This window comes from Artibeus jamaicensis, unplaced genomic scaffold (assembly GCF_021234435.1).
Source record: "Artibeus jamaicensis isolate MK-2021 breed Jamaican fruit bat unplaced genomic scaffold, CSHL_Jam_final contig_464, whole genome shotgun sequence".
In the NCBI taxonomy this organism is placed as follows: Eukaryota; Metazoa; Chordata; class Mammalia; order Chiroptera; family Phyllostomidae; genus Artibeus; species Artibeus jamaicensis.
In genome coordinates this window covers 590,836-616,648 of record NW_026521842.1, presented here as the reverse complement: position 1 = coordinate 616,648, position 25,813 = coordinate 590,836, and the positions used below count along the sequence as shown (strand labels likewise).

The window sequence follows — 25,813 nt, the reverse complement described above, 5'->3', positions numbered from 1 at the left end:
AAGGCAGTCCTGTGAGGGAAATTCATAGTGATACAGGCCTACCTAAAGAAGATAAAAATATTTCAAATAAACAACCTAACCCTACATCTACAAGAACTCAAAGAACAACAACAAAGAAAGCCCAGAGCAAGTAGAAGGAAGGAAATAACCAAGATCAGAGCAGAATTAAACGACATACCGACTAAAAGCACAATCCTAATGATCAATAAAGTCAGGAGCTGGTTCTTTGAAATGATAAACAAAGTGGACATGCCTTTAAGCAGACTCATGGAGAAAAAAAAGAAAGAGGACACAAATACAATCAGAAATTAAAGAGGAGAGATTACAACTGATACCACAGAAATATAAAGCATTGCAAGTAATTACTATGAAGAACTATATGCCAAGAAATTTGAAAACCTAGGTAAAATGGACAAATTTCTAGAAAAATATAATCTTCTAAAATTGAGTAAAGAAGAAGCAGAAAGCCTGAACAAAACAATAACAGATGAAGCAATTGAAGCAGGAATAAAAAAATCTGAAAACACAAAAGCCCTGGACCAGATGGTTTCACAGAATTCTACAAAGCATTTAAGGAAGAGTTAACCCCTACCCTTCACAGACTATTCAAAAAAATCCAACAAGATGGAAGACTCCCAAACTCTTTTAATGAAGCCAGCATCATTTTAATCCCAAAACCAGATAAAGACACAATGAAGAAAGAAAACTGCAGGCCAATATCACTGATGAACATAGATGCTAAAATCTTCAACAAAATATTGGCAAACTGCATCCAGCAATACATTAAAAAGATCATGCACCATGACCAAGTTGGATTCATCCCAGGGATGCAAGGATGGTACAATATTTGTAAATCAATAAGCATAATACATCACATAAATAAGAGCAAAGACAAACATCACATGATCATATCAATAGATGCAGTGTTGAACCTTATCAACTTGATAAGGTACAGCAACCATTCCTGAGAAAAAACACTCAGCAAAGTGGAAATAGAGGGAGCATTCCTCAGTATAATAAAGGCCATATATCAGGGGCCTACAGCCAACGTCATACTCAATGGGTAAAAACTAAAAACTTTCCCACTAAGATCAGCAGCAAGACAAGGTTGTATACTTTAACCACTTCTATTCAACAGAGTATTGGAAGTCCTAGCCACAATCAGACAAGAAAAGGAAATAAAAGGCATCCAAATTAAAAAAGAGGAAACAAAACTGTCAGTTGCAGATGACATGATCGTGTACACAGAAAATCCTATACACTTGACCAAAAAAGTGCTTGACGTTATAAATGAATTTGGCAAAATAGCGAGATACAAAGTCAATATTCAGAAATCAAATGCATTTTTACACACCAAAAATGAAACATCAGAAAGAAAAATCAGGAAAAAAATTGTATTTGATATAGCATCAAGAAAAATAAAATACATAGGAATAAACCTATCCAAGGATGGAAAACACCTGTACTCAGAAAACTACACAACACTGATGAAAGAAATTAAGAAAGACACAAAGAAATGGAAACATACACCTTGCTTATGGACCAAAAGAATTGACATCATAAAAATGTCCACACTACCCAAAGGAATTTACAGAGTCAATGCAATCCCTATTAAAGTACCAATGGCATATTTCACAGACATAGAACAAACACTTCGAAAATTTATATGGAACCATAAACGAGCCCAAATAGCAGCTGCTCTTTTGAGAAAGAAGAACAAAGTAGGGGGGATCACAATACCTGACATCAAACTGTATTACAAGGCCACTGTAATCAAAACAGCCTGGTACTGGCATAAGAACAGACACATGGATCAATGGAGTCTGGAAATAAACCCAAGTCTCCATGGTCAATTAATATTTAACAAGGAGGACAGCCGGATAAAATGGAGAAGAAAACAGCTTCTTCAACAAATGATATTGGGAGAGCTGGAAAACTACATGCAAAAAAATGAAACTTGATCACCAACTTATACCACACACAAAAATAAATTCAAGGTGGATGAAAAACTTAAATAGAAGTCATGACACTAAAAGAGTCCTAAAAGAGAACACAGGCAGGAAAATCTCAGATATTCCTTGGAGCAATATTTTCACTGATATGTCCCCTAGACCAAGAGACATAAAGGAAAGAATAAACAAATGGATTCTCATCAAAATAAAAAGCTACTGCAAGGGTAAACAGCACTAAACTGAAAAGAGAACCAAACATATGGGAAAACATATTTGCCAATGATATTTCAGACAAGGATTTGATCTCCAAAAAATATAAAGAACTCAGACAACTCCACTCTAAGAAGACAAGCAACCCGATTAAAAATTGGGCAAAGGACTCAAACAGATACTTCTCCAAGGAGGACATACAGAGGGTCCAGAGACACATAAAAAGTTGCTCAGAATGGCTAGCTATCAGAGAGATGCAAATTAAAACCACAATGAGATACCACTTCATACCAGTCACAATGGCCATCATAAACAAAGCAACAAACAGCAAGTGTTGGAGAGGTTGTGAGGAAAAGGGGACCCCAGTCCACTGTTGGTAGAACTGCAGACTGGTGCAACCACTATGGAAAAGAGTATGGAATTTCCTCAGAAAACGAAAAATGAAACTGCCTTTTGACCCAACAATTTCAGTGCTAGATTATATCCTAAGAACCCTGAAACACCAATCCAAAAGAACCTATGCACCCCAATGTTCATAGCAGCACAATTTATAATAGCCAAGAGTGGGAAACAACCCCAGTACCCATCAGTAAATGAGGGGATCAAAAAACTATGGTACATTTAGGGGACTTCTGCCATGATAGAGGCATAGGTGAAAGCACTGTACCTCCTCCCACAACCAAGTTTAAAAACAACAAAGCTTTAGCAACAAAAACGCAGCCAAATCACAAAAAATTGAACTATACAGAAGTCTGACAATAACAAACCCTTCAGCCAAACCAGTAAGTGGGGCAGAGCCAGCAACAGAGCAGGGTCAGACAGGAAAGATCCACTGGACCGACCTAGGTGCTCAACCCAGGCACGCCAGCAGCCATAGGTGGATCCCAGGTGTGGAGTAACAGGCGGACCCACTGAGGGTGCAAGGCAGTGGACTCACTGGCGGCTGACCATGGTCACACATTCCCACGCACATAAACCGGTGAAGGAGCCAGAAGTGAGACAGACTGTGCAGGCCCCAGTGGCGGGAAGCTGCAGAGGGGACCACTAGTGTCCCTCTCTGACCCCGCCCCCACATACATCTTCATAAACCAGCGACCTCAGTGGCTCCACCCTGGTGAACATCTAAGGCTCCGCTCCTCATAAGTAACAGGCACAAACAGATAAAAACATGGCTCAAGAACAACTCAGAGCACCAGAGCTAATAAATCTAAGCGATGAAGAAATACTCAAACTTTCAGATGCACAGTTCAAAACACTGGTGATCAGGATGCTCACAGAACTGGTTGATTTTAGTCACAAATTAGAGGAACATATGAAGGCTAAACTAATTGAAATGAAGGGAAATGCACAGGAAACCAATAGTAATGGAAAGGAAACTAGGACTCAAATCAAAGGAGTGGACCAGAAAGAGGATAAAAATGACCAACCAGAAAAGGATGAAGAAACAAGAATTCAAAAAAATGAGGAGAGGCTTAGGAACCTCCAGGACATCTTTAAAAGTTCCAACATCAGAATTATAGGGGTACCAGAAGGGGAAGAGGAACAGCCACCAGTGGAAAACTTATTTGAACAAATAATAAAGGAGAATTTCCCCAATCTGGCAAAGGAAATAGACTTCCAGGAAATCCAGGAAGCTCAGAGAGTCCCAAAGAAGTTGGATCCAAGATGGAACATACCAAGGCACATCATAATTACATTAGCCAAGATTAAAATGAAAGAGAGAATCCTAGAAGCAGCAAGAGATAAAAGGACAGTCACCTACAGAGGAGTTCCCATCAGACTGTTAGCTGATTTCTCAAAAGAGACCTTACAGGCAAGAAGGGGCTGGAAAGAAGTATTCCAAGTCATGAAATCCAAAGACCTACATGCAAGATTGATCTATCCAGCAAAGCTTTCATTTAGAATGGAAGGGCAAATAAAGTGCTTCTCAGATAAGATCAAATTCAAGGAGTTCATCATCACCAAGCCCTGATTATATGAAATGTTAAAGGGACTTACCTAAGAAAAAGAAGATAAAAAAGATGAACAGTGAAAGGACAGCAAAGTCACAGTTATTAACAACCACACCTAAAACAAAAGCAAACTAAGAGGATAGCTAGATCAGGAGCAGAACCATAGAAATGAAGATCTTAAGGAGGGTTAGCAACAGGGGAGTGGGAGAAGAAGAAGGGGGGAGAAGGTCCAGAAAACAAGTAGCATAGACAGTAGGTAGAAAATAGATAGGGGGGGAGAGTAAGATTAGTATGGGAAATATAGAATCTAAACAACTTGAGACACGTGGTCATAAACTAAAGGGGGGAATGGTGGGGGAGGGAGTGTGCAGGGTGGAGGGGAATGAAGGGGGGAATAGAACAACTGTAATGGCATAATCAATAAAATATATTAAAAAAACTATGGTACATTTTCACCATGGAATTCTACACTGCAAAAAGAAAGGAGCTCCTACCCTTTGTGACAGCATGGATGGAACTGGAGAGCCTTATGCTAAGTAAAGTAAGTCAGGTGGTGAAGGACTATATATGATCTCACCTGTAACAGGAACCTAATCAACAAAACAAACAAGCAAGCAAAATATAACCAAAGACCCTGAAATTGAGAACAGGCTAACAGCAACCACAATGCCGAGGGGAAGAGATAATGGGGGAAAGGGGTGAAGAGTACAGGAACAACAAAAAGGACACATGGACAACAACAAGGGGGGTGGAACAGGGGAAGGAGATGGGGAGGGTTGGGGTGGCAGGGAGAGATGGGGGAAAAGGCAGAAAACTGTATTTGAACAACAGTAAAATAAAAAGAAAGAAACAGAACACACATTCAAATGATACAATCCTATAATTAGTATCACAGAAAACTGAGATTATATAGCAATGAAATATTACGAGAGTTCTATAAATAAGCTGTCTAGGAAATAATATGCTTTTGATCTTAAAAATTGAATAGATCAGAAAAAAATTCCAGGAAATCTCCCAGATAAAATAAAGATAAATGGGGATCTTCCGGCCAAGATAGAGGCATCAGTAGACACACTGAACCTCTGCACACAACCAAAATAAGGACAACAACAATTTAGAAACAAAACAACCAGAACTGACAGAAAATTGAACCGTATGTATGTTGGACAACCAAGGAGATAAAATAGACACATTCATCCAGACCAGTAGGTAGGGTGGAGTCGAGAAGCCAGGCAGAGAGGGGTCCAAGCACAAAAAGCGGTGGCACTGGGCATGCAAGGCACCCTGGGCGTGCAAGACAGCAGCGGGTGGACCCTGGGCGCAGGGTGGCAATAGGCAGACTCAGTGAGACAGTGATTGTGAAGCAAGGCACTTCATGAAAGGCAGCTGGCTGACTAGGAGGCAGTCACACATTCACATACAGATAAACCAGGCAAATCTGGGGAGTGACAGACCGCACAACCCTGGATCCCAGCATTGGGAAACAAAGCCTCAAAACACCAATTATAAACACCTGTGGGGGTTGAAGTGCCAGGAGAGACTCCCAGACTCATAGAAGAGTTCCTCAGAGAGATCCCCAAGGTCCTAGAATGTATACATGCCCACTCATACCATAATCAGCACCAGAAAAGCCCAGTTTGCTTGGGGGAAGGAGCAGAGGAGACTGAAATCCGACAGAGAGCAGAGCAAAGCGCCATTGTTCCCTCTTGGACCTGGCCCCCACATACAGCGTCACAACCCAGAGACTTGGGTTGACCCACCCTGGTGAATACCTAAGGCTCTGCCCCCCATGCATAACAGGCAGGACCAGACCAAAATGTTGTGGCTCAAACAGAAGAACAGATCAAAGCCCCAGAGCCAAAACTTTTAAGTGAGCAAGAGATAGCCAACCTATCAGATGCACAGTTCAAAGCACTGGTGATCAGGATCTTCACAGAATTGGTTGAATTTGCTCTCAAATTAGATAAAAAAATGAAGGCTATGCTAAGTGAAATGAAGGAAGATGCACAGGGAACCAATAGTGATGGAAAGAAAACTGGGACTCAAATCAATGGAGTGGACCAGAAGGAAGAAAGAAAACCCAAATAGAAAAGAATGAAAACAAGAATTCAAACAAATGAGGAGAGGCTTAGGAACCTCTGGGACATCTTTAAATGTTCCAACATCCAAATTATAGGGTACCAGAAGGGGAAGAGGAAGAGCAACAAGTGGAAAACTAATTTGAACAAATAATAAAGAACCTCCCCAATCTGGCAAAGGAAATATATTTCTAGGAAATCCAGGAAGCTCACAGAGTCCCAAAGAAGTTGGACCCGAGGAGGAACACACCAAGGCACATCATAATTATATTACTCAAGATTATTACTCAAGATTGAAGGAGAGAATCCCAGAAGCAGCAAGAGATATGGAGACAGTCACCTACAATGCCGTTCCCATCAGACTGTCAGCTGATTTCTCAAAAGAGACCTTCCTTACAGTCAAGAAAGGGCTGGAAAGAAGTATTCCAAGTCATGAAATGCAAGGACCTACATCCAAGATTGCTCTATCCAGCAAAGCTTTAATTTAGAATGGAAGGACAGATAAAGTGCTTCTCAGATAAGGTCAAGCTAAAGGAGTTCATCATCACCAAGCCCTTATTTTATGAAATGTTAAAAGGATTTATCTAGGGAGACCCTCCAGCCCGGCCTGGTCTAGCTCAGTGAACTGAGCGTGGGCCTGTGAACCAGAGAATCATGGTTCAATTCCCAATCAGGGCACATGCATGGGTTGCAGGCCAGTTCCCAGCAGGGAACGCACGAGAGGCAACCATACATTGATATTTCTCTTCCTCCCTCCTTTCCTTCCCCTCTAAAGATAAATAAATTTTAAAAAAGGATTTATCTAAGAAAAAGAAGGTAAAAAATATGAATAGTAAAATAACAGCAAACTCAATTATTAACAACCACACCTAAAAAGCAAACAACTAGAACAGAAAAGAACCACAGAAATGGAGATCACATGGAGGGTTAGCAACAGGGGAGTGGAGGAGAGAGGGGGAAAAGGTACAGAGAATAAGTAGCATAGATGGTAGGTAGAAAATACATAAGGGTAGGGTAAGAACAGTATGGGAAATGTAAAAGCTAAAGAACTTATGACACATGAACATGAACTAAAGGGGGGAACATGGGTGAGAGGTGGTGTGCAAGGTGGAGGGGAATGAGGGGGGGGAAATGGGGCAACTGTAATAGCATAATCAATAAAATATATAAAATAAATAAAGAAAGAAAAATGTAAAGAAGGAGGAGAAAAATAAACAAAAAGAGAGTAATGATTGCCCTGGTTGGATGGGTCAGTGGTCGAAGCCCAAAAGGCTGCAGGCACAAGCCTAGATTGTGGGTTCAGTCCAGACTGGGGCACCTATGGGTGGCAACTGATGGATAGTCTCTCTTTCTCACTCTCAAAAAAAAGAAAAATCAATAACAATCCGGGTGAGGATTAGAAAGAAAAAAGAGTAATGATTGGAAAACTAGTGTATTTGTGGAGGGCTCCAAGAGTTTCAACATCTGCTAAAGGAATTTCAGAGAAAATATAAAGACAAATAAGTTCAGGAAATATTACGAATCACATCTTTCATATCAGCATGTGGATAATGTTTACAATTCATTAAATAAAAAGTAGGTAAAACGGTCATATAAAACATGAGAATAAACACCAGTAAACACAGTTAAATGAGGGTAAGTGGTTACCTCTGTAGCATAGGAACTGTGGGTGAGGAGGGATGAAGCAAGAATAGCTATAATCCTATCTGACCTTAAAAAATTTAAAAGTCCCTCTTCATTATACCTACAGAGATGACCTTGAAGACATGAGCCTTTTAAAAAAATTTACTTTTTAATTTTATAGACAGAGGAAAATAGAGAGACAGTGTATATGAGAAAGAAATAGTGATAGAGAGAAAGAAGTATCTACTCATTGCTCCACCTACCTATGCATTCATTAGTTGATTCTTGTATGTGTCCTGACAGGGTATGGGACCTGCAACCTCTGGGCATAGGGACTACAGTCCAACCAACTGACCTACGTGGCCAGGGCCAACTTGAACCTTTTACCTTAAACTAATCTATAATTATAACCATAGACAGTGCTCTTTTTATCTAGCTGCAACTGAGTTTCACTTGGGCTAAAAAGCAAAGTACACATATAGTTAATACAAAAAAAGAAAATAGGCCAGAAAACAGCCATCTTTGCTTTTCAATCATCCTGTAGTGTATTGATTATTGATACTATTGGTTTTGGATACAGAAGCTGTCATTGCCATCAATTTTAGTTTTCACTTATTTTTCTTCTTTGATTATGCCTGATACACTGGTACCCAACCTCTTTTCTTATAAAGAGCCCTTTTCTTGGCCTCTTTGTAAATCCTTTCTTTTATAATTGTTTTCCATCCTCCAACTAGAAAACTTCAACTTAATCCAGATTTATACCTCTCAAATTTTTATGCTCATTTTCTTGTAATTCATTCAAGAACCTACTCTGCTGTCACTCAATCAATACTATAATTTCAGTAATTAGAAAAAACCTCAATATGTATTAAAACTATTAAAATAAAAAAAAATGGTAAAGTAGACTTCATCGAAATTAAAAACTAATGCCCTTTAAAAAAAAACAGAGTTAAGAAAACAAAAAGGAAAACCACAGACTGGGAGAAACTCATAAGGGTTTGTATCCAAAATATATAGAATGCTTGAAACTCAATAACAAAAAATAATCTACTTTTTAAAAAATTTTATTTATTTATTTTTTAGAGAGAGGGGAAGAGAAGGAGAAAGAGTGGGAGAGAAACATCAATGTGTGGCTGCCTCTTATGTGTCCCCCACCAAGGACCCAGCCCGCAACTCAGTCACGTGCCCTGACTGGGAATCGAACCAGTGACCCTTTGCTTCACAGGCCTGTGCTCAATCCACTGAGCCACACCAGCCAGGGCAAAAAAAAATCTATTTTTTTAATGGGCAAAAAACTAGAATACATATTTATAAAATAAGATATATGAATGGCCAATAAACATATTAAATAAAGTTCATCTTTACTAGTAATCAGGAAAGAGCATATGAAAACCCCAGTGAGGTAAGTACTACACACACCCTTTAAAATGGCTAAAGTACCAATCCAAGTGTGACTGCATAAAGCCACTGTAACTCCCATACATTGTTGATGGGAATGAAAAATGGTAGTCACTTCAGAAAACTATTTGAGAATACTTTATTACTTTAAAATTTTTTATTTATTCTGTCCTCCCCCTCTCTAAATATAAAAATATTTTTAAAAAATATTTTATTTATTTATTTTTAGAGAGAGGGGAAGGAAGGGACAAAGAGGGAGAGAAACATCAGTGTGTGGTTGCCTCTCGGGCACCCCCTGCTGGGAACCTGGCTCGCAACTCAGGGATGTGCCCTGACTGGGAATCAAACTGGAGACCCTTTGGTTCACAGGCCAGCACTCAATCTACTGAGCCACACCAGCCAGGGCTCTATTTGAGAATATTTTATAAAGTTAAATATACCAGTACATTTACTATTCGACCCAGCAATCCCACTCCTAGGCCTTCATTCAAGAAAAATTAATACGTATATTCAAAAAGACTGGTATGTGAATATTCATAACAGCATTATTCCTAATAGTCAAAAATAAAAACAATTCAAATGTCTATTAACTGGTAAATAGACAAAATAAAGTCCATAGTATGGACGTTACATAGTATGTCCACACTATGTAATACTAATCATCCATAAAAAGAAATATTAATATATACAACATGAATTAATTTCAAAATATAAAACTAAGTCAAAGAAATTAAATGAAAAATATTATGTACTGTATGACTATATTTATATTAAGTTCTATAAAAGGCAAAGGTATAGTGACATAAAGTAGATAAATCTCACCAGGGATGGGGGAGGGCATGTGGCTCAACCGCAAAAGGGCACAAGGAACTGATGATAGAACTGTTCTGTATCTTGAATTTTGGTGGGAGTTAAATGACTATATAATAACCCTTTGGTTTCCCTCCTTGCCACCTCCTCCCATGGATACTAAAATCCTTGGATGCTCAAGGCTGAAGACCCTTATATAAAAAAACATACTATTTGCATATAACCTACCCACATCCTCCCATATACTTTAAATCATCTCTAGATTATTTATAATACTTAATACAATGTAAATGCTATGTAAACTGTTTCTATACTAAATTGTTTAGGGAACAATGACAAGAAAAAAATATGTACATGTTCAGTGCAGTTGCAACCAGTGTAAGCCTAACTATTGGCATACTTAGAACACATTGCAGGTTTAGTTCTGACCACTGCAATAAAGTAAGTCACACAAGTTGTTTCCCAATGCATGTAAAAGTTATGTTTATACTATACTAGTAGTCCAGTGATTTTAAACCTTTTTCATGGCAAATATAAACTAGTCACTGAAATTACCAAAAAATATATTTTTCCCAATTTGACCACAAAAATAAGTCAAATTTTGATTCAGTCACACCAGACAGCTATCATTGTGTTGGCTGTTTCCTTTTTTTTTTTTTAATTTGACAATCTAAAAGAAAAGAGGTCAGTGCCCCTGACTAAACAGTCAGGTATTGCATGTTTTAAAAATTCATACAGCACAGTTTGACAATTGTTGCTATAGTCTATTAGGAGTGCAAAAGCATGTGCAAATAAAATGTACATATCTTAATTAAAGTATACTTTATTGCTAAAGAAAAAAAAAACAAGCTAACTTATCTGGCCCTGTTGGAACAATGATTACGATAGATTTGCTCAATGCAGGATTGCCCCAAACATTCAATTCGTGAAAAATGCAGTATCTACAAAGTACAATAAATCAAAGTACAATAAAACTAGGCATGCCTGTACATGGTACACATCAGGAACAATATTTTTTTACCAAACATTTTTTATTCAAGGTTGGTTGAACCCTTGCATGTGGAAACCAGATATGAGGAGCCAACTGTATACAATCACTAAAGCTTATCATATAACATACCAAAAAAGAGTGACTTTTATTTTATATGTTTACCTCAATAAATTGAAAAAATAAATCTTACCACACTAAAATGTTACAACATCACAAATTATTTAATAATTATCTTGTTTGTGCCAAAGACTGCAGGCAAGAAGGATAAAAATACTGCCCTTTCTGTCGATGAGCTTTTTTGTTTTAAAGATCTTAATTATTTTTAGAGAAGAGGGAGAGAGAGAAGAAGAGAAGTGTGTGGTTGCCTCTTATGTGCCCCCTGCTGGGGACCTGGCCTGCAACCCAGGCATGTACCCTGTCTGAAAATCTAACCAGCAACTCTTTGGTGCTCAGGCCAGTGCTCAATCCACTAAACCACACCAACCAGGGCTGTTAATGAACTTTAATGTATGTCTTAGACATCAAAGTGAAAAATACAAATATAAGAGAGTATATACTTTGAGTCCAATTTGAATGTAAACTACAATATGAGATGGAGAGACTGGAAAGCTGAGAGTAGTAAAGACCTTTTAATTAAAATGAAGCTCAAAATTAAACAATAGACAGAACTTTGACAGATGGATCACTGCACAATTAAAGGCAAAGATGCAGAGAATTTCATATATATGAAGGGGGAGGTAAGAAGGATGCAACTGATCCTATTTCAAGCTGCAATAATAACCATAATCACCTTGTGTGTGGCTAGAAGAGAGACTGAAAATATACTCATGTATAAAATACACATTGCCCACAGAAGAGAGTAAACAGATATTGTCTAAAGAAATCAAGAATGAGCTAAAAAATTATGGATGCAAGGGCAATTAAGAAAAATGAAAAAATACATACTTTTAAACTTTTAGAAGAATGGACATATGTACTCAAAACAAAGAAATTAACATCTTACAGTAAAAGATAAAAAGGAGATAAAATTTAAAACAATGTATAATATTAAATAGGAGAACCAGTATCAGCCATATTATTTCTGTCAGTAAATGCAAGTAAAATAAACAACTATTAAAAGAAAAGGACTATGATAATAGGCTCATACAAAAAATTCTCAGGCCCTAACCCAGAACCCCTGAATCAGAAGATGTGTGTGGCCCTCGCTGGTGTAGCTCAGTGAATTGAGCACAGGCCTGTGAAGCAAAGGATTGCAGTTCAATTCCCAGCCAGGGCACATGCCTGGGTTGCAAGCCAGTTCCCAGTGGGGGACACATGAGAGGCAACCACACATTGATGTTTGTCTCCCTCTCTCCTTCCCTTCCCCTTTAAGATAAATAAATAAAATCTTTAAAAAGAAAACCACTTGGTAAAATCAAACAATAAATTTTAAAAAAAGATGATGTGTGTGTGGGGCCCGGCAATCTGTATTTAACAAGCCCTCCACATTATTTCAGGCATGCTAAAATTTAACAATTCTATAGCAAAACCCATCTAAACGTTATATATGCAGATACGCATCTAAAACAGTATGTATCAGAAGTGTTGAAAATAAAAATAAAAATAAAAAAGATAATTATGAACAAATAAACTATAGAAATAAAAAAACACATTAATAACTGATTAGACTACCCCACAAACTATGTACATATATAAAAATAGGAAAATAAAATATATACTAATTTATAATATACAGCTAATCAGTTTATTCTGTATCTTGAAAACACATAGTAGACCATTGTTTTAAATGCTCAAAGAACAATTCCCAAATCCAGCCCATATAATATTCATATAAAACCTCAAATATTCCACAAACTAGAAAAGGGAAAGACAAAATACTATCACACACACACACACAAAAACAACTAACCCCTTAAATTAGAAAACAAAATCTTTCATTTGCAATTCAGTCCTCTCTGGTGTGGCTTAGTGGATTGAGTGCTGGCCCGTGAAACAAAATGTCGCAGGTTTGATTCCCAGTCAGGGAACGTGCCTAGGTTGTGGGCCAGGTTTCTCAGTTGGGGATGTGTGAGAGGCAACCAACTGATGTACCTCTCGTATATTGATGTTTCTCTCCCTCTCTTTCTCCCACCCTTCCCTTCTCTCAAAGAAGTAAATAAAATCTTTTTAACAAATTCAAAATTTCCTGGCTTGAACTAAAACTCTTTGGTCAAAGAAAAAAATTAAAATAAATTACAGAATATTCAGAAGTATTAGTCAGAAAACAATGTATATCAGAAACCACAGAACATTTTTGAAAAAAAAATGCTTGTAGAAGTTTTAGCATAAGTGGTTACATTATTTTTAAAAGAAATAAAGCATTCAGGCCCTGGCTGGTGTAGCTCAGTGGATTGAGCACGGGCCTGTGAACCACGTGATCGCAGTTTGATTCCCAGTCAAGGCACATGCCTGGGTTGCAGGCTGGTTCCCTGCAGGCCAGTTCTCCCAGGGGACGCATGAAAGGCAACCATACATTGATATTTCTCTCCCTCTCTCCTTCCCCCCTTCTCCTCTAAAGATAAATAAATAAAATCTAAAAATAAAAAAGAAGTTTGCTTAAAAAAAAAAGAAATAAAGCATTCAAATTAAAGAGTCACAAAAAACTAAACATAATAAAAACATGCATTAGCAAAGATAAGAAAATAAATTAACATATAAGCAATAAAACAAATAATAAATTCATGAGTTGATTCTTAGGGAAAAACGAAAAGAATAAAAGCAAAATAATAAAAGTAAAAAATGACTATTTAAGTATTTGGAAATAGTCACAGATAGAAAATAAGATACAGATTATTTTGTTCAACCTCAGCCAATACATTTGAAAACCTAGCAAATACAACCTATGAAAACTAAAACCACAAAAGACAGAAAATCTAAACAGAAAAAATACATAGGAAAAAAATAGAGGAAATTGTTAAGATGTTTCATGACCCCAAAGCCCACAGAGCAGATAGCTAAAAGGCATGTGGATTTTACTAAACTTTTAACAAATTACAGTAATGTTATTATTTAAATTTTTCCAATTGATTCTTTAATTTATTAAATTTGCAAAAGCATAATATACAACACATTAGGGCTTAAGCTACTAAATTCCTAATAAGCCAAAAAAACCCCACAAAATTATATCTCTTTCATAATTAAAGCTCCTTGTATTTTTATAGGATTTACATCAATATCTCTCAAACATACTTATCAGAATTGCATTTTTCATACTATAACATGACAGTCCTAAACTGAACTAGGCAACATCATCTGAATACAAGGCAGACAGATCCTTTCAAGAGAATGTCTATGGTTCAAAAGTATTTTCAAAATATAAATCAAAAAGCTCTAATGTCAAGCAAACTATGTTTGTGCTATAATCCCTGAGTTGAGTAGCTGCAGTAGAGATATTATGGCCTACAAAATCTAAAATATTTATTATCTGGCTCTTTACAGAAAGTTTACTGACCCCCTAGAGTAGTGATTCCTTCATCTACCTGATTGGAAGTAGGATACATTGTTGCTCCAGCCCCAACCACAACTAAATAGACAAGCTGGGAGAAATCTGGATCCTTAAACAAACACAAAGACCAAAGCTACCATGCATTTTACTACTTACCCTGAAACTGCTTTGTGACCAAAAAAGGATGTCAAGTCATTGCTGAGGATCAAAGCAGCACCCCAGATTTCAGGCTGAGCCCTTAGGACAATCAGACACTTTTAAGAACAAGGAAAGTGCAGCTCCTGGGGATGCACAAGGAAGCTGGCCTATGAAAAAGATCAAAGTAATGATGACCCTTTGGTTTAGAAGCTGGAATAAATGTATGAGAGGGAACCCCCCAAAACATAAATTTATTTATACAAAATTGTGTATTTATTCTTACATGTTTAAACTTTAGTCACTTTCAAAGTACTCTCCATTTGATGCAATATACCTACCAAGACTTTTTTCCACTGCTCAAAATAGTTTTTGAGCTCATCTATTTTGATGCTTTTTAGTGCTTCTGTTGGTTTTTTGTTTCACCTCTTCCACATCAGTAAAACATTTGCCTTTGGGGATTTTTTTTATCTGGGGAAACAACAACAAAAAAAGTTGCTTGGGCAACATAGGGTGAATAGGATAGCTATCAAATTCAGGAGGATAGGGCACAGGGGTCATGCCGTTAGTGGGGCAAAAACTGCTGAACACTCAGTGTAGTGTGAGTAGGTGCCCTCATAAATCACCATTCATTAAATGGGCAAATGTCTTCAAAAAAAATTCACTGAAGCCAAATGCAGCCTCTCACAACAATATTAGCTGATTCAATGATACACTCACCTAGTAGGAGAAGCCTGAACTACAAGTGACCTGCCCTCCAGAAAAAAAATCCAAGTTTTGGGGGGTCGCCCCCTCGTACATATGAGCACATGGAAAAAATATTTGTACTTTGCATCTGAGGCCAAACCCATCATACAATTTTAAGGCTGCCCACTCAATTCATAAATGGAACACAGAAGGTAACTTATTTTCATAATTTAGGTTATACAGAGAAACTACGAGACTGAGTTGCTCCAGTTCTCCAGAATTACAACCCATATAGGTACTTTCGATCAGGCATTACTTGTGGTCTTGCTCCTTATTGAACAGTCACAGTTTTGAATATAATATTCTTCCATAACAACTTTTCTCATAAATTTGAAGTCACCAACCTTGAGTGATATGAATAAAATGTAAAGGAAGTTATTCTTGTATTGTTCATGATTCAGAGTTCTTAAAATTTTTAGAAATCTCTATGAAAAATTAAATATTATAAGTGTCCTACAATTATATGGTCATTCATTGATTTAGCAAACATACATATTTATCATTTACTAAGTATGATAAATAGAGCAGGCTCTCCAGTTTTTAGTGGGGTGTGACAGATAAAAGGGACAAAATTACTCAGAAGCTCTTCCATTACTCAGATGTAAGAGGATTAGCATCTGGCTACACTACGTTATGAATTGATGAAACAGCACATACAGAAGGGGTAATGGATGGAGGCAAACTATAGGATGAAGGAATTACAATATCTTGGACATAAAGAGTTTGAAGTTCCTGGGCAACCTCCAGAGGAAGTGTCCACTGGGCACTTGGATATATGGATGAGTAGCTTAGGGCAAACCTCAGAGAGAAATGAACATTTGTTATTTGTCAGCTGAAGCCATAATGGAATGCTATTGCCATAGAGTCCTTTGAGATGAAAAAAGATGATCAAACTCAGAAACTCAGTAATAATAATTGTTAAAGGACAAACAGAAATGTAAGTCACTAATGCACTTGTGGGGAGGGTTTGCTCCTTGTTTTTGACTGGAATTATAAAAATGAGAATAGTGAGAAGGTCAAGGAAACATTCAAGAATGAGGCAACAATAAACATCTAAAAAGCAATGGAGCTAACACAGAAATCTAATTCCTCCACCCCGGTTAAAAATGGAAATACACAAAACAGGCAAGCAAAAAATGTGATTCATACCCCTGCCCTGGCTGCTGCATCTGTCCCCAACATTCTTTACTTTCTGTGTAAACCTCAAGTTTCTCCATGCAATTACAAATACACATTATCTCCATTTACTCAAAAAGGTAGTATATTACACCAAACATTGTGTACCTTGCTTTCTTCACATAACAAAATACCTTGCAGAGTTTAAAAATCTAAAATGTGATATATATTTCCATTTGCTCACATCTTCTTTTGAGCTCTTCATTAACATTTAAAAACATTTATTGTTTCTCCCTGGGTGTTTTATCTGATTTGTTGCTTTTGTAAACAACCATCTTTTCTGCAACTGATTACTTTTTGTATAATTTTTGTATATGAATTTTTGTAGTGTGATCCTTTGGGCCATATGGCCTGAGAAAAACCTGGTCAAATTAGGAGTCAGATTGCCATACTCATTTACAAATTAGACAGTTTTTAATCGTTTACCTGATCTCTCTGCACAAAAAGGACAACTTGTAATTCTGTGTTGTCTGCACAAGTAGAAATTACCTCTTACAGCTATATTCCTTAGTCCAGAGCTTCTCAAACCAGCCTCACCAAAGTTCCTTCCAAAGGATTAAGTCAATACCCACGAAGGAATCTAGACACTCAATAAAAAGTTTTTCGGGAATCTTTCCTCTTTAAAAAACTGCCGATTTCGTTTCTACACTAGCTAGCTTTTATGTAAAATCGCTTTAAAAATTATTTCGCCTAAAATTGCTCAATTGCTGGGCCGCCTTCTTTTATCTTTCAGAAACAGATGCTCCAGAAAGATGCATTCTTGCAGTCATTACTTTAGAAATGGAAAAAGCGAGGGTTAGAGGTTGCTATGCCACAAAATTCACATGCCATTCACCCTCACCAACTTGGAACCACAATGTGTCTCACACAGGTTGTAATTCTACAACCCTCTCACACCTACTTATACCCTCCGTCACCCACCCGCGAGCCCGCCCCAGTTCCTTCCAGTACCCCTGCCCCTCCACATAAGCTATGTGACTGCACGTCACATAAGACAATTCCTTCTTCTCAGCCTCTCCAACCCCGTTGCAGACACTGCGAATCCTCCTCTACAGCCTCCAAGCAGGTTAATGAGCCGAGAAACGCAAGTCCCGCGGCCAGATTCGCGTTTGGCGGAGCCGAAACCACTCACCAGCAAACAAAGACTTCGATGGCGAGCGAGAATTCTGCGCCTGCGCTTTCCTTGGGCTGATTAGCACTCCCAGCGGTCTCCAGGGTTCTGCCAAGCCCGTGTACAGTACAGGAAGGAATCAGTTGATGTTGACAGTTCTGCCACTTTTCTGACTGCGGACTACACTTCCCAGCAGCAGTAATGGCTCCAGTCTCCTACAGAACTCAGTTAACTCTCTGCATAGAGAGTGCTGTGCCTTGGCTTTTTACAAGCTCAGCTCAAGCATGCCGGGTTGACTCCTAGTAGAAGCCATAGTCGAGGTAACACTGGAAGAACCAGAAGACTACTGGGTGCGGTTCTCTGCTTTCTTTGGCCTTGTTCAAGCCCAACTCCATCTACTGTATCGCGAGGACTGCTGAACTACAGTTCCCAGAGGGCACCACGCCTGTCAGGAGGTGGAGTGTTCTGGCAGACCCAGAAATGGAGCCCGGTAATAGTGCCTGAGTGGTCCCGCCCCGTCGCTGACGTGATTCGGAGGAGACGGAAGATGAAAGGTACGGGGGTGAGGACAGGAGGGAAGTCTGTCTTTTCGGGCGGGACGGCCAGAGAAGGGGTGATTGTAAAGTTGTTTGTGATTGTGTGTCCCAGTGTTGTGTTTGTGATTTTGACTCTGTCTGGTACTGTGTGTGCGGAGGTGAGGAGCTTTGGTGTGGTTGTGAATCCCCGTAGTATGACTGTTAATGATTGACGGTGTAAACACTGTGCGGGTGTGACCTGTGACTTTGTCCCCGTGGTAGGTACGTGATTGTGAATATGTGATCTTGTATTCCTCTTTGCGTGAAATAATAATTGTGATATCTAAAAGGCATGTTTAAGGTGCCTCGGCATTTTCTCCTTGTTTCCAAAAAATATTTTTCAGGACATGATTTTCTTTCTTTCTTGGTATATGCCTAAAAAGACCCATCAAGTGATCGGGAACCTACTATTTGTTTTTAGAAATATCTTCCATCGCTTCTCGGCCTTTTGGCTAAGATCAAGTGTAGAAATATCTTCCTTGCAGTTCCTAATTTTCTTTTTATTAATAAGGCAAATGATTCAGGTTATCTTGTGTGCTGAGTGTTTTGGTTTTATATGTGTACACAAATAACATGTACGTATATTTCTGTGTACATATATACATATATATTTTATATTTTCATTCAATTGATATTGTAACTTCTTACATAATTGAAGGATCTTTGAGAATATTTTTAATATTATATACTGTTAGTTGTGTAGTCACTTATCTCTAGCCCAATATTCATTCTCTCACTTTTTTCATTAAATGTATTGGGGTCACGTTGATTAATAAGAGTACATATTTAGGTTTCAGGTAAACATTTCTATGACCTTTATGTTGCATTATGTGCCCACCATGCAAAGTCATATCATCTTCTGTCACCATATTTTACTCCCTTACCCTTGACTACTCCCTCTGCCCTCCTCTCCTCTGATAACCACAATACTGTTGTCTATGAGTTTTTGTTTTTCTTGTTTGTTCATTTGTTTTCAGTTTTATATCCCACTCATGAGTGAAATCATATGGTTCTTATTTTGCTTAGCATGACATTCTCAAGTTCTAACCATGTTTTTGCAAATGGCAGTATTTCAGTAGTATTCCATTGTACAGGGGTAGGCAAAAGTAGGTTTACAGATATAAGTGTGTGAAATAGTTAATAAAGCTATTATAGTCATAACCTGCATGTCACAACTGTAAACCTACTTTTGCTCCAGCCTCTGTATGTACCACATCTTTATCTAATCATCTAAGGAAGGGCACTTTGGCTGTTTCCATATCTTAGCCACTGCAAATAATGCTGCAACAAACACAGGGATGCATATATTTTTGCAAGTAAATGTTTTCAAAATTTTCAGGCAGATACCCAGAAGAGGGATTGCTGGGTCATATGGTAACTCTATGCTTAATTTTTTTGAGGGACCTTTATACTGTTTTCCATAGTGGCTGTACCAGTTTACATTCGCACCAGCAGTGAAGGAGGGTTCCTTTTTCTCCACATGTGTGAAGTAGTTTTGATTTGCATTTCTCTAAGAGCTAGTGAAGTTGAGCACGTTCACATATCTGTTGGTCATTTGTATGTTTTCTTGGGAGAAGTTTCTGTTTATGTCCTCTGCCCATATTTTTAAAACAGTAGAAAACAAAATTTTAATACAAGTGCATGGGGAATTTGCATAAGGGTGAAAACTGCAGACAGTGAGGTGACACAAGGTGTATATAAGATTTTGGACAAAGAAAAAAAGATAGGGCTAGGAAATGGAGTCTTAGATTTTAGAAGTGAGAATAAACAATTTGCAGGTAGATGAGGAAGAGCATAATGCACAGGCAGGCAAATTCTTGCTTGGTGGCCCAGGAACAGTGGGACGCAGTGGGAATCTAGTAAACATGCTTCTGCTTGTTTAGAGCTTCCTGTCAAATGCTAAGGTGATTATGTTAAGGTTCACTTCCTGAAGCAGATTTTTTCCCCTCTGAGTCTCAGGCAGGAAAGGAGAAAGAGCCAAAGGTTCTTTTTGAAACTTATTTCTTAATAACCAGCTAAAAATGAAAGGCAGCTTTTGGTTGGCAAAACTTGCCCCCCCACCCTTTATTATCCAGAAATTGAAAGTAGCTACTACTGTTCAACTGGGTCCAAAGGTTGAAAGCCAGCACTTTCCAAGATGGTCACATCCTTGCTGTGGCCAAACCCATTTAACCCTATTATCTGAGAATGCATGTGATTATGCACAAGAATGTTTATGTGTTGCGACTTTCCTCTTTGGTTGGCTTTTTGAGGTTCCCGTCAGTGAGTAAAAGGTTCTGATAATCAAAAAGACTATGCTTTTAAATTTCTGAACAGCGATGGGAAATGAAGATCCCAATTGCCTGGACCAACCTTTATTCAGACATGTGGGAAGACCTGCTTGATTTTACAATCCTGAGCTGTGGTGGGGCTCTGCCCATAGAGCCTCCCCATCCACCATGGATGAGAATAAGTCTACCAAGACATGATCTGCTTGGGGAGGAAAGGTGGCCCATCTCTCAAAGGAGAAGGGCCAAGAACCTTTTCCTCAATGGGCTTTTATCGGGTTCAGTTTGCACAGGAATATAGGTAAAGCTCATCAGTCATTGTCAGGCAATAAGGATCGAACAATAGACAACATACAGAGAACTACGAGGGCTTATCCTGAGTCAGGGTCAGTTAGCTAAAGGGCTATAAAACTTTGGGAAACAAACTCATTTCCTGCTCGGACCCTTATCGGAAAATTGAGAATATTCTTAGCAAAGCAGATTTCACAGGATTTTATGTATTCTTTCTTAGGTCTGATTGCCCCAGGGAACTCACCCTTTCCAGCACAGGACTGCATCTCTTTCTGTTTTTGTTTCAGGCTTAAGTAAGGCAGGGGAAGTAAGGCAGCCAAGAGATTAAGAGACTTCTCATAGACAGAATGAGGCCTCAGGCTATGTCAAAGCCAAGGGGTGAGGGTCCATCATCCCCTTTTGCTGTAGCCCCCAAAGACCTTCCCTGAGGGCCCCCATGACCATGCGTGTCTTAGGTCATCCTTCCCTTAAGGAATCTTACCCATCATTGGCTAACATGCCAGGCTCGGAGCCAGGCAGGGTAAAGTAAAGGGGGCAGAGGTAGCGCCCCTGCCTGACAAAGAAGATGAGCTTTGTATCCTTAGTGGCTTATGGACCCAAGGTCTCTCACTCAGTCATAGCCATTGGGGGGGGGGGGCGGGTTACAGCTTCTGAAACCAGGCATTTACTGTTCATGATTTCCAGGGCCATGACTTGCTTCTTGCCTTAGGACCCATCTCCACAGAGCAGGGGGAGTAGCCAGTCATCTTCAGATCAACCCTAAAATGATCTCTTTATGTATGTGTATAGGGTGGAGAGATCATGAAACAATATTTTGAGGACTGTAACAGAACTAAAAATCTCTGGTCCTCAGATTCAAATGCAACAACTGTTTGTATTTTTGTGTCTTTCCTAATATTTGTGCACAAGCAAAAGTATTTTTATATTGTTTTAGTTTGCACCATATATATGTACTTCTAATAATCTGGTTTTTTTTAATAAATAAAAGTTAAAATTTCCCATTAGGTATCTATTTACTGTAAGACATTTAAAACTATAGAAGAGTATTGTATCATTGCTTCTAGACAATGTCTGGTAACATTTTAGTGTTATTTCTTCAAACTTTTACACATGCATTTCTTTTTTTCCTACGTAATTTGATCAAATTGTATATATCATTTTACTTTCTGTTTTTCCTATTCAACTTCCATTTTATTATAAGGTGACAGAATTAATTATCAATTTAAATGATAACTTGGTAGTTTTTAATCAGATACCAAATATTATTAAAAGCATACTACTTGTTCAGAAGTGATCATTGAACAATTCAAAATGCAGAGTAAGAAGGATAAGAAACACCTCACTGGCCAACAGATTGTTTTAATTCTATCTTTAAATTGAACTCATGCTTTTCATTTTTAGATGGGGTAAACTGGACTCCAGTAGAAGATGATACAGAAAGCTTTTGTCACAGCCTAGTTTCCACTCAGTCGAGTGTTTTTAGCTGTCTCAGTCTAAATCAATTTGTTTACATAACTGGCTGTGCTTGGGCCTTCTTTACAAGCAGCTTTAGATCTGCAATGCACTTGGCAATTGTCTCCTTTTCCTGTTGTGCAGAGATGCTCTGCACCACGTGCTTCTCCACCAAATTTATGTGATCTTTCTCCTTCCAATGCATCATATTCTGCACTGAGATACGATAGTCCAGGTAATTCTTTACCTCCTTCTATACTCTCTGCAGCCATTCCCAGTAAGTAACCTCCAAGGCCATAGCAGTGTTATTCCTCTGGACATCAATTAGGTAATTATGCTTTTGCACCAGTGCCTGCTGGGACTTCTCCATATCAATTGCATCCTGGATATTTCTGATGGAAGCCTGTTATCATTTCTTCTAGTTGGGCAAATTTTTGCCCATTGAATTTATCAGCAAATTCCCCAATAGAGGCACCCATATTTTTTAACCATAAAGACACGCAGCCCTATTGTTGATATAGCAGAAATGCTCTCTGCAGTAACCACATATATTTGGATAGGAAACACAGGATAAACCCAGTTCCGAGCACATGGTGTCTTGTTACACTGGTTTTAGGATGAACGAACTGGAAGAATTCTTCAGGGATGAGCCCATGACGAACTTTTCCTCCATAGTCTGGAACAGGTGGTACACGGGCAAGACCTGGCTGCCCAGTGTGGAAGATCCTTGTTGCCTGCAGTACTCCTGGACAGCGTGTTCAGTAAGGGTCAGCTCTGAGTTCTTGGCATCCCAGTGACCTGGATGAGACTCTGCTTTTTTATGTCATGTGATTTTAAGTATCTAATTACTTTAAACCTTTGATAAATATCCTTTAAATGGTTACATGAACAGGTTGTAATTTGTTTTTACATTCTCTTGTTAGAAGATAATGTTTTCTACTTTTTGCTATTATAATGCTGCAAATGGGCAAGATAATTGTAAATTCAGGTTTTTCTGGGTATCCAGCATAATTGCCTTACTATTTCTAAAGATAACTGTGTGATCAAAGTAAATGAAAGAATTTACTGGCTTTCCAAAGTATTGTATTAATTTATAGTCTTATCTCCTTCCAAGTGAATCATCTGTTCCCATCCTTTGCTCTCTTAGTCATGGAATCATTATATTTCATTTATATATTTTTATTAAATTTATTGGGGTGACATCGGTTAATAAAATTATATAGGTTTCAGGGGTACAATTCTATAATACATCATCTGTATATTGTATAGTATGTTCACCACTTCAGATCAACTCTCCCATTACCATGTATTCCTATTTTACCATCTTCCACCTCCCCCATCCACCTTTCCCTCTGCTAAGCCACATCCTCTTGTCTGTCTATGAGTTTCTTTTTTACTTTGCTTACCCTTTTTACCCAGCCCTGTGTTCAGGTCCTGTGCCCATTTTTTAAAAAATATGTTATATTGATTATGCTATTACAGTTTTCCCATTTTCCCATTATTCCCCTTTGCCCTGTGCACCTCCTCCCATTTATGCTATTTATTCTCTGTACCTATCCCCCCTCTCTTCCCACCCTCTTCCCTGCTGATAACCCTCCGTGTGATCTCCATTGCTTTGATTCTGTTCCTGTTCTAGTTTTTTGCTTAGTTTATGTTTTTATTTTAGGTTCAGTTGTTAATAACTGTGAGTTTGTTGTCATTTTATTGTTCATATTTTTTATCTTTTTCTTAGATAAGTCCCTTTAACATTTTATATAATAAGGACTTGGTGATGACGACCTCCTTTAACTTATCTGGGAAGCTCTTTATCTGCCCTTCCATTCTAAATGAAAGCTTTGCTGGATAGAGGAATCTTAGATGTAAGTCCTTGCCTTTCATAACTTGGAATGCTTCTTTCCAGCCCGTTCTTGCTTGCAAGGTTTCTTTGAGAAATCAGCTGATAGTTTTATGGGCACTCTTTAGTTGGTAACTGTCTCCTTTTCTCTTGCTGCTTTTAAGATTCTCTCCTTATCTTTAATCTTGAGTAATGTAATTATGATGTGCCTTGGTGTGTTCCTCCTTGGGGAGTCCCAACTTCTTTGGGACTCTTTGAGCTTCCTGGACATACTGGAAGTCTATTTCCTTTGCCAAATTGGGGAAATTCTCCTTTATTATTTGTTTAAATAAGTTTTCCACTCATGGCTGTTTCAATTTGTTGCTCTTCCTCTTCTCCGTACCTCTATGATTCAGATGTTGGAATGTTTAAAGATGTCCTGGAAGTTCCTAAGCCTTTCCTCATTTTTCTGAATTCTTATTTCTTCATTCTGTTCTGGTTGAATGTTTCTTTCTTCCTTCTGGTCCACACTGTTGATTTGAGTCCTGGTTTCCTTCCCATCACTGTTGGTTCCCTGTACATTTTCCTTTATTTCACTCAGTGTAGCCTTCATTTTTTCACCTAATTTGTGACCAAAGTCAACCAATTCTGTGACCATCCTGATTACCAATGTTTTGAACTGTGCATCTGATAGGTTGGTGATCTCTTTGTCACTTAGTTGTATTTTTTCTGGAGCTTTGATCAGTTCTTTTATTTGGGCCATTTTTTTTTTGTTTGTTTGGCACACCTGCTATGTTGTAAGGGGCAGAGCCTTAGATGTTCACCAGGATGGGGCAACCCATGCACGTGGTTGCATTGTTATGCTGTATGTAGGGGAGGAGTCCAAGTGGGAACAATGGTGCTTGCTCCATTCTCTGCCTCTTTTCAGTCACTTCCTCCACTACCCACAATTTGGGTACCCAAATTGGGCCCTTCTGGTGCTGATTCCCAGGTGGGTGGGCTTGTGTACATTCTAGGACACTGTGGGTGTGTCCAGTGAAGTCTCCTGTGAGGCTGGGAGTTTCCCCTGCTGCCACCTCAATCCCCACTGGTGTTTTCAATTAGAGGTTTGAGGCTCTATTTCCCTGAGCTTGAACTCTGGGTTTCATGGTCTGTCTCTCTCTCCAGTTGTCCCTCCCAGTTTATCTGCATGCATATGTGGGACCACCCAGTCCAAAATCTACCAACTTGCAGGGGCCACCAGCCACTGCCTTGCTGAGAGCCTCTCTGCCCAACTGCCCATCTCTGCCCCTCCTTCCAGTCTGAATGAATGTTTCTTCTTTAATTCCTTGGTTGTCGGACTTACATACAGTTCAAATTTTCTGTCAGTTCTGGTTGTTTCTTATTTTTTAATTTTTTGTTCTTCTTTTGGTTGTGTGAGGAGACACAGTGTATCTACCAATGCTTCCATCTTGGTCGGAAGTCCCCTATGTCCGTTTTTAAATCGGATGTTGTTTGGTGTTGAGTTGTATGAGTTCTTTATATATTTTGGGCATTAACCCCTTGTTGGAGCTGATGTTTGCAAATATCTTCTCCCATTAGGTTGGTTGCTTTTTTGTTTTGTTGGCAGTTTTTTTTCTATACAAAAGCTTTTTATTTTGTTGTAGTTCCATTCATTTATTTCTGCCTTTACTTCCCTTGCCTTTGGGGTTAAATTCATATAAAACCATAAATACTCCACCAAAAAACTATTGGAAACAATAAACAAA

General features: G+C 38.5%; 1 protein-coding gene and 2 pseudogenes across 5 annotated transcripts in view; 1 reads left to right on the top strand and 2 right to left on the bottom strand.

Moving 5' to 3' along the window:
* The window catches only part of ZNF260 (zinc finger protein 260), a 34,040-nt gene extending 16,263 nt beyond the window's left edge, over nt 1-17,777 (bottom strand). For 2 of the 5 annotated variants that reach the window (XM_037155269.2, XM_053666627.1), the window contains exons 1-3: nt 17,689-17,777; nt 14,975-15,104; nt 14,655-14,803 (exon numbers count right to left, since the gene is read on the bottom strand). The gene's annotated coding sequence lies outside the window, so the exon portion shown is untranslated. The other 3 variants (XM_053666629.1, XM_053666628.1, XM_037155268.2) reach the window with 3 other exon arrangements.
* Nucleotides 17,778-18,674: 897 nt separating this feature from the next.
* LOC119056767 (uncharacterized) lies at nt 18,675-18,825 on the top strand (annotated as a pseudogene).
* A 3,482-nt stretch (nt 18,826-22,307) lies between these two features.
* Nucleotides 22,308-25,347, bottom strand: LOC119056762 (ATP synthase F(0) complex subunit B1, mitochondrial-like; annotated as a pseudogene).
* Between the last annotated feature and the right edge of the window lie 466 nt (nt 25,348-25,813).